The sequence below is a fragment of the Colius striatus genome, unplaced genomic scaffold, assembly GCF_028858725.1.
Source record: "Colius striatus isolate bColStr4 unplaced genomic scaffold, bColStr4.1.hap1 scaffold_38, whole genome shotgun sequence".
NCBI lineage: Eukaryota > Metazoa > Chordata > Aves > Coliiformes > Coliidae > Colius > Colius striatus.
Window position 1 is genome coordinate 705,776 of NW_026908522.1, and position 9,394 is coordinate 715,169.

At 42.0% G+C, this 9,394-nt stretch overlaps 1 pseudogene; it reads left to right on the forward strand.

Annotated features, from left to right (window-relative positions):
* Positions 1-7,539, forward strand: part of LOC133629301 (uncharacterized) — a 101,765-nt pseudogene extending 94,226 nt beyond the window's left edge.
* Positions 7,540-9,394: the final 1,855 nt, after the last annotated feature.

The following is a 9,394-nucleotide window of genomic DNA, read 5'->3' on the forward strand; positions in this document are numbered from 1 at the left end:
AGTGGAACTGTTTGTGTTTCAGCTTCATCCCATCACCCCTTGTCCTGTTGCTACTTACTATAGAAAAAAGGGATGTCCTAACCTCCTGATACCCACCATTGAGATGTTTGTAACTATTGAGATCCACCCTCAGTCTCCTCTGCTCCAGACTAAACAGCCCCAGGTCCCGCAGCCTTTTCTCATATGAAAGATGCTCCAGTCCCCTGATCATCTTGGTGGCCCTGCACTGGCCTCTCTCCAGCACTTCCCTGTCCCTCTTGAACTGAGGAGCCCAGAGCTGGACACAGGACTCCAGATGAGGCCTCACCAGGGCAGAGTAGACAGGGAGAAGAACCTCCCTTGACCTGCTGCCCACACTCTTCTTGATGCATCCCAAGGTGCCATTGGCCTTCTTGGCCACGAGGGCACATTGCTGGCTCACATTACTTAACGTGTTAACTGGATAGCAATTTGGCCCAAATTTCCTGTGAAGTGTCTTACCCTCCAGTGGATTTTCACTGAATCATTTTGAGCAGGAATGAACAACTTAGTCATGAGTTGACAGTGGAGAGATGTTTTCAGATGGATCTTTAGCTCTCTGGTATAAGAAGTTAGTTTTTGACACTACAGATTCTTAAGGGTTGGAAAGGACCTCGATAGATCATCCAGTCCAACTCCCCTGCCAGAGCAGGACCACCTAGAGTAGACACACAGGAACTCATCCAGGTGGGTTTTGAATGTTCCCAGACTCTACAACCCACCTAGGCAGCCTGTTCCAGTGCTCCCTCACCCTCACAGTGAAGAAATTATTCCTTCTGTTTCTTTGGAACCTCTTATGTTCAGGCTTATACCCATTGCCCCTTGTCCTGTCATTGGACATTACTGAGAAGAGCCTGACTCCATCTTCCTGACACCCAGCCTTTATGGATTTGTAAAGATTAATGAGGTCACCCCTCAGGCTCCTCTGAAGAGGAGATGAATGGAGCATGGCAGTTATTTTGTTATTTCTCTTCATGTTTAGCTTTAACATAAGTGACACTAACACCACATTCATAGTTTCACCAGGTAAATAATTCCACTGGCATGGAAACAGAGGAGAAAGGAGCTTCAATATCCTTGGGCTTAAATTTTCACAGCTGCCTCATGTCTAAGACTGCTTAGAATGAAAGAAAATTGGCTGTGAAGTTGCCTAGGCTCTGAAAATGCAAATGTGATGAGCAGGGATTATAACAAGCCTTAGTTCTTCCCAGCTCTATTTGGAATTTTATGATGTAAAGAATAGGTGGATGTCACCCCAAGGTTTTTTGTGGAAGTATGAATAATGGGACAGGAGATGAATTTGTTAAGTAGATCTTCGTTATCCTGAACGTCCAGGTGCATACCTTAAGACTTGTTACGATGCTTTTAGAGGTCTGCATGTCCTTAAAGTGCTGCAAAAATGTCCCATGTAATGTTACGTATCTAAAACATCCTGCTCTCCTTCCAGAAAGTCATGGGACTCCCTTAGGTGCTGCCTAATATCTGTCCAGGTCTGTTGGGTGTCTTGCATGGGAATAAATGTCTGCTTTGGAACAATTTAAGTCCATTTCAAATTCCAAAGGGCTAAAGGAATACAAAGTTATCATTCTGGAGAAAGATTTGTTCCTCCCAACCAGCAAATCCTCAGTTGCAAGTGTAGGGCCAGACAAAACTGCCAGATTCCATTATTTTAACATCACTCTACGTTGATTGGAAGATGATATTTGCTTGTTTGTTTGTTGAAAGAAGCAAAATATGCCACAGAGAATAGTAGAATGTGGCAAGAAGGAAACAAAAGACAGGGAGAGGGAAGACTGAGCAGTGGTGTTGCCATTTCAGACATTCACAGAAATGCTGGTATGATGCTCTTGTTTCTCACATCAAGAGTCCTGTATGTACATAAATCCCTCCCAAAAGCAAGCAGTTGTAGGGATTTGTGTATGTGTTTTCAGATAATGCAAAATAATGGGGCTCAGTTGATGCTTTTGGAAATAATTCTCTTTATCAACCACAGTTGCACTGTGTACATTTGCTCCTGCTGAAAGTCTTACCCAGTGCATCATGCCAGAGAAGCAGCTTGCTAGTACATTGACTGTTTAAAAATGCTGGAGATGAGAAAAAATGAAAAGCCTCTTCTCAGATAACAAAGAAACCACAGGACTGGCAGACTCTGGCAGAACCATGTTACAGCACCTGGAAAGGAAATGCATGTGGGAGGAATAGCAAAATGAGCCTTTTTTGATTGACATGTTTAAACTGTTAGAGCTGCGCTTGTTTTTGGGAACAGCACTCAACTGACTGTGGAGCCAAGTAGATGTCCTTTATGTACTAACCTTGTCTGAGTTGTAACTCAGACTCCCTAATGCCTTAAAGTAGCTACTTAGACTGTAGGCTTTCTATCTATTACATTCTCATATGCAGTTAGATGATTTAAGTATTAAAGTCATGCTTTGACAGTTTAAAGGGAAATAAAGTTTCTGTGCAGGCTGACATTTAAGTCCTTAAGAATTTCTATTATGTCAGAATCAGAAACACAGCACTGAGACGAGAGAAGGATGATATACAAAAGCATTGAACGGAACCTTATGAACATTTCTGTACTAGTTTAATCATAGAATCACAGAGGGTGGGGGTTAGAAGGGACCTTTAGAGATCATCCAGTCCAACCCTCCTGTTGAAGCAGGTTCACCTAGATCAGGTCACACAGGAACATGTCCAGGTGGGTCTTGAAGAGCTCTAAGGAAGGAGCCTCCACACCCTCCCTGGGCAGCCTGGGCCAGGGCTCCCTCCCCTCACAGGAAAATAGATTTTTCTTGTACTCAAGTGGAAGTTTTTGTGTTCCAGCTTCATCCCATCACCCCTTGTCCTGTTGCTACTTACTATAGAAAAAAGGGACGTCCCAACCTCCTGACACTAAATTATTCAGAGTTGGGGTTAAACTGAATAGGTCAACTGAATTCAGTGAATGTTTGATTCCTGTTTGGTATCTGTTTGCTGTAGGTGAAGCTATGTCAGAGTACTACTTGGCTTTCACCTCAGTTGTTCAGTATTGGGGTACTGGTGGCAAAGAGAGTAAAATCAGAGCCCCTTGATCAAACCTTAAAAAAGTGTCCTGTGTTGAGAAAAATGTTACACCTGAAAGATCTTTTGACCACCCTGCAAGGCAGATGCCATGCAAAATTCAAAGCCTAATGCACCTCTTTTTAGCAGAGAGATCCATCAGCATGCTCCTGACAAGCTGGACATGTAAATCTTTTCTTGTCTGTCTAACCAGCCTTCATAAGCTGAGCTCTGTCTGGCAAGGAAGCACGCTGGATGATTCCCTGCAGTTTCTTGATTTTATCAAAATTCATGTTGCTAATCTTGTCCTGACATTTGTATGTGGAACCAGCCTGGTTTCTCCATCTATGATCTGAGGGCAAAGATATTTTATTTTTCAAGAAATCACAATGATTTATTGGCTACTGAATCATTTTGAGACCACTGTTTCCTGAAAAGACATCTCTTTCAAGTTTAAGCAATCATGTTTCATTACTTGTATGTCATAAGAAATTCCTTGAGAAGGCTGCTGCTGTGTAGTTGAAATTAAGGCTTCTGCAGTTGTGAAACCTTTATCATTCATGTGTGTTGCTTGGAATTGGGAACTGAACTCTAAAATGCCTTCGAAACTGAAAAAGAAAAGTATATAAAAGTTTCAGAGTAACTCTTTGGAAAGATGAGAGAGCAGGGATTTCAAATCCTCTGAAAGCTTATCAGCATCTTTTAAGCTCTTTCAAAGCTCCAATGCTCGGGCACATTTGTCATGCCTTGAAGTTTGTTGGTTTCTTAACACTAAAACATTACCTCTGAAGGTTATTACACTAATTTAAGGAAGCTTGTAAGAAGATTTGTCCATGGACATCAGAAGTTCATTGGCCTCGGGTTGTTCTTCCCTTCAAATCAGTTTATTATACCAATTCTGCATTATACTTCTAACTGCCCCTGGAGCTGTGGAACAAACAATATGTCACAGCAGATGGATGAGAAAGGTCACACTTTTCAGAACAAGCAAAAGAATTTTTGTTGAACCAAGTACCAGTATTACTCTTTTTCATTGTCTCCTGAATGTGTCGGAATAGCTCACAGCACGTGCAATGTCTAGTGAGGAAAACTTTCCCCACAGCTGAAAGTTCTTGACCTTGTCAGGAACTCCTGGAGAAGTGGAGATCCACAATTCACAGACTTCTGATTGCTTCTCTCCTACTTCCCCATCTTAGAGACAAAAGTCGTTCTTGCATCTGAGCATTTGTTCTAGAAAAGATCAACCTTGTCCCCCAGTCCAGCAGCAGCACTTCATTTCTGCAATGTCATTCGTTGGGGTAACTTTGCACAATAGTGAAGCAACAAACTGACATCTCTTTGTCCTGTTACTCTTGCTGTGGTTAAACCTTTTAGCCACATCAGGAGAAGATTTGGGGGAGGGGAGGGAGAGTTAAGGAAAACCAGTTATTCTCCTATGTCTCTGGAATATGCAAGACAGTCCTTGATCAAAGTGTTATTTTTAGGAATTAAATTGTTGAGAAAGCGGTGTAATTTGACTCTTGGAAGGGAATAAATAAATGTTCTCTTCTGGTTTGCAAGTCCTTTACTTATAAATAAAGAATGAGCTTTGGAAAAAAGGAGGCTTAGAATCCTGTGAACTGAAAGCTCCCATAAAAACCCCTACTCTCTGCCTTTGATCTGATCTTTTAGAAGCAGCAGTAAGAAATAATGAGGAAGAAAAGGCAGTTAGTCATTGATAAAGCCAGGAATTAGTCACAGCTGGAGTATATATGAACTTTAAGTGACAGCACCTCAGACAAGTTGGCCATCAAACCAAACCATGCCCAAACAATGCTTTATTTTTTTTACAGACAACATAAGGAGTTCTGACCCACAAGTCATTGTGATGAAGTCGAGAAACTGGAAGAAGATGGCAACACCGAGAAAGTAGCTTGTTTGGCAAGGAAGTTCTATACAAAGAATGTCATCTTGGAGGTGTCCTCTAATGAAGCCATATATGAGCAAAATACCCCCGTTTTGACATCAGAAGGGTTGTACGATACCATTAAGGTGGTCAGTGCAACAAAAGGCACAGAGGTGGCTTGCACAGCCAAACACGATGGCAAAGAAACATTGCTAGGTACAGTTTTGTGGTACAGCTGCAGCTTATTTCTGGAGGCAGCATCTTCTGATGCTTGCTGTTTCTCCTGCTAGTGAGTGCTGTGCTGGGTAACCAGCAGAAATGGGGAAGACATCTGGTACATGAGCAAGTGGAGATGACAGATGTTTAAAAGCATAAACAATCTGAACTGTTTAACAACTTGGAGTTACTTTTTTTGGGAGAAAAGTAAAGCACAGTCTTTTTTAAAAATGCACATTTAGTTATGACTAAATAGTTTCCCCCTGGAAGCAAACATCTTGGCACAGCCTGAAATAGCCTTTGTAAACACAGCAAAAAGTTACAGTGGTGGGATTTTGTTTCTTTTTCTTGAAAAAGGGGATTGATTTTTTTACTCATTCAAACACTAAACCCAAAGCAATTCAATAATTCTTCTGTTTTCTGCAAATGCATGGAGAAATCTCCTCCTCTTCATTAACCTTAGAATTAGTGAGTGGGCAGCGGAGCCTCAGGCTGTACTGCCCAGTGTTCCTATGGGAAGGGTCATGTGAACATTTTGTTTAATCCTTTTAAAAATGTGACTATCATTTGTAACATTTTTTTATTATCATGCTGCAGAAAAGGAGGCTGAAGAATCAGTAACAGGGAACATTTGCAACACCACAGACATCTCTATGCAAGGTTAGTTACCTAATAGATTGTGAAGATACATGGCAATGTTGGTGGTAAATGCATGCAAATCTATTTTCTCAGGGGTAGGGGAATCAAAATACAGCTGCTTTAAAAGGCAGCTGGTTTAGCAGCAGACAAGCATCATAAAGCAAAACCCAGTGTAGACAGACATCCTCCTCCCATGTTGTTGTCATGTATCTCTGTCATCTTCCCCTGAATCGATAACCTTTGGGTTTGGTTTTTTTCCCACTTTCTGACAGTGTCACAATATCCAAATCTAGACCATGATCTCTCTCATCTTTTCTCTATCACTGAACAGATGCTGAAGGGGAGAAAACAAACATGCTCTCTGTGACTGTGTTGGGCTTGAGAGTCCTGCTGGCAAAAAGTATTGCCTTCAATGCACTCATGAGCATCAAGCTGTTTCTTTTCTGAGGTAAGGAAGCACATAGCTTGATCTGTAGAAAAACTGGAAGCTCATGCCAGGAATGACCCCTTGTCTTTTTGTAGTTCTCTATCATTACACCTGTTCACCTGCTCCTGCTCCCTTTAAATAACTCTTGTAGGTTTCTGGGAAAAAGCACAATGCTTATCTAAACCTCATCCCCAACAACAACCAAAAAAATCCACCTGAAAATCGTCCCATTGTCACTCCCAAACCACCAAGAAAACAGCCCCTTTCATATCCAAAGCTCAGTTCTTGCTGTCTGGTACCCAGATTTTCTTTGCAGCAAACTTTCTTTGCCAGAACAACTCAGGTGTTACCAGAAGTGCCTGAGAGAGATCTCACTGACTGTTTCAAGTGGTAGAGCACAAAGCCTGGAGAAAAATGAACACAAATAAGGGGTTAAAAGCAAGGCTCTGAAAACACTGACATGTGAAGTAGTGGGAGGAGAGAGAGGAGAGGGGAGGCTTTTTAAATTAAGGTATACAAAGAGGCACAAAAGATAGTCCAGGTTAAGCTTTGTGAGTGTCTACCTGTCTTGATCTCACAGCTGTCAGACAATGGCATGTAGCCCCGGTTGCATTAAAGGGCCGATGTGGAAACAAGGCAGCAGCACTGTGAAGAGCAGCTGGAGAGCTTGTCCCAGCAGCACAACGGGTCAAACGGCCAACGTCAAATCTACTGACAACAACCACGCAGAAGACAACAGAGCACCCTCCCCTTCAGACCTTCCGTACTGCCGAGTCCTGCCTGGCCAGTGGATTTCATTTCAAGACTTGTAGCTGCTTTTGCTGTTTCTTTTTCTCTGTGAACTGAGGAGACTGTATTTTTTCTTAACCCCCTGCTAAGTAGAAGTTGATCACGCCACTGTTCTCACTTCTACACAGCAGCATCCAACCTGCTTCTGACTTGCGGAAACAGACTCTGTCGCTCCAAGAGTGATAAGGAAGGATGTTTATTCGGCACGGTGGGGGCAGGGGGTGTATAAACTTGCCCACCCGACTGGGCAACTTGCTTGACTTATATTTGTTACAAAGTCACAAAATCGTATGATGACATTATCCACCTAGACAAAGACACAACCTGTCCCCGATTTGGCATGTAAATTAGGTCTTTTCTTCCTTTCCTTTGCGTGGTGTCTCCCGGTGATGGTCTTTGGGGCCTCGGGAGATGAAGGCTGATAAGTCCTGAGGCTTTCTCACCCCTGATCTTTGGGCAACTTGAGATATCACTTGGCCCCTTGCAGAACCGGTTTCTGCCCTCAAGGAAGTTGGAGGACCCGGGAGGTTGTGTGAGGAGATAACCACGACCTTTTTACAGCTCCTGTGTGAATTTATTTTGTCTGAAAAAATAAGCTTGATACTATTGCGATAAGTTAGTATAAGGTTTATTAGTACATGTTAGTATAAAGCTCTGCATCACTTCAATAGCTTTGAAAAATCCAGTCCTCATAGATATATGACCCTTTAAAAACAGCATTTACAGGCATGTTGCATTATTGATGTATTACTGCTGAGAGAATTCAGGCAGAGGAGATGCTATTTATAGCTTTAATGATTTTTAGATAGCTTTAGCATCAGCAATTTTATAGTGTAGATGAGACCTGTGTTGGATGTGAAGTGATTCAATTCAACCAGATAATGTTCAGCCAAGGAAGTGTTTCTTTATTAAACCTGCATTTCTTCTGCAAAATGTGTGGCACACAGCAGTTTAGGCTACAGAAGTGGTGACCAAAAGAAAGCTTTACTAAGCCTAAATGCTGTGGTTTGTTCTGTGCTTTTTCTTATGACTTTGAGATGGAGATTGCTGAAACACAACTGACCTAATGATCAGTCAGAATAGAAATTCAAATGAGGTCTGGCCTTTCTGATGCATCTTTCTTTTGCATGGTAACAGAAAGGCACATGTCTAAGGAGCAATCAGTTAAAAGACAGTTTGATAAGAGTATGAGGAAGGAAAATGCACATTTCAGAAAAAAAAAAAGCATCCTGTTTTTTTCCACTCATTGAGACTAGGAACAGGCCAAGAGGAATTAATGTAAGGTGGTGTGATGGAAAAACAGTTTCCATAGCAACTTGGTTGTTATTCAAAAGACCCCAACATACACATCCCCCGACTCATTTTCTCTCGCTAGCAACAGACAGGATGCTGTGGTCAACCTTATGACTAAGTTACACCAGGCAAGACTAAATCCCCCTTTGTTTGAAAAACAAGTTAACCACATCCTGAAGGGGAAATAAGGTTTTTCATATATTGACTGTTCTACTGCTGGCTTTAAGACGGCTTCTACAGAGTGCATAGCAAGGTCAGTTTAATTAAGCTTTTCCAGGTTAGTCAGTCCCTACACACACCTAGATGACCCTCACTGTATGAAGAGAAGTGAAATGTGCATGACAAAGTCAAAACCAGCATAATACTTTAGTTCATCCTACAACCATACTGTGTATCAGGGGAAGCCATTCACTAGCAGATTGTTTTGATCATGATTTTGTGGCGTCACCCTGAACCTTTTTCTCTTGCACTCCACACTTTGCAATCTCTCAGGCAAGACTCAGATTGAGAGTACCATTTCTGTGTCTCCATGAAAACCATGGAATGACATTTTCCTGGATAGTTCTCAGGAGTCCAAATGAGATGCAAAGAGATGATACAGCAGGTGAGTCACAGCATCTCTGGGGGACCGTGGGCTTTTAGCATTGCAGCTGCTGTTGCAGGACTGCCATGGATGTCAAATGACAAAGAAGACATGTAGGGTCTAAATCTTGTTTGGCATCTTGGAAGACATGAAAAGGAGAGACAAACTTAAAATATCCAGAAGTCTGTTGTAATGTGGCAGATAAAGCTCTTGGCAGCTTCTAAGTTCAAGATCCTGGCATCCTTAGGGTGTTCAGGATCAGAACCAGTGCAAAAGCTTTTGAGATTCCTTGGCCCAACATGTAGACTAATTCACCTCTTAAAAGCATTCCAGTGTCAGTCAGGTTGTTCAAGGTGGGGAGAGCACATAATACACCTTTCCCCACTAAGTATGTGGAGAAGAATACAGTTATTTGCTTTATTGCTTTAGTTTTCCTACTTCTGTGTCTTAGTACATCTACTGCAATACAGCAGCATTTTGAAGAGAGAGCTTAAGGAACCAATTT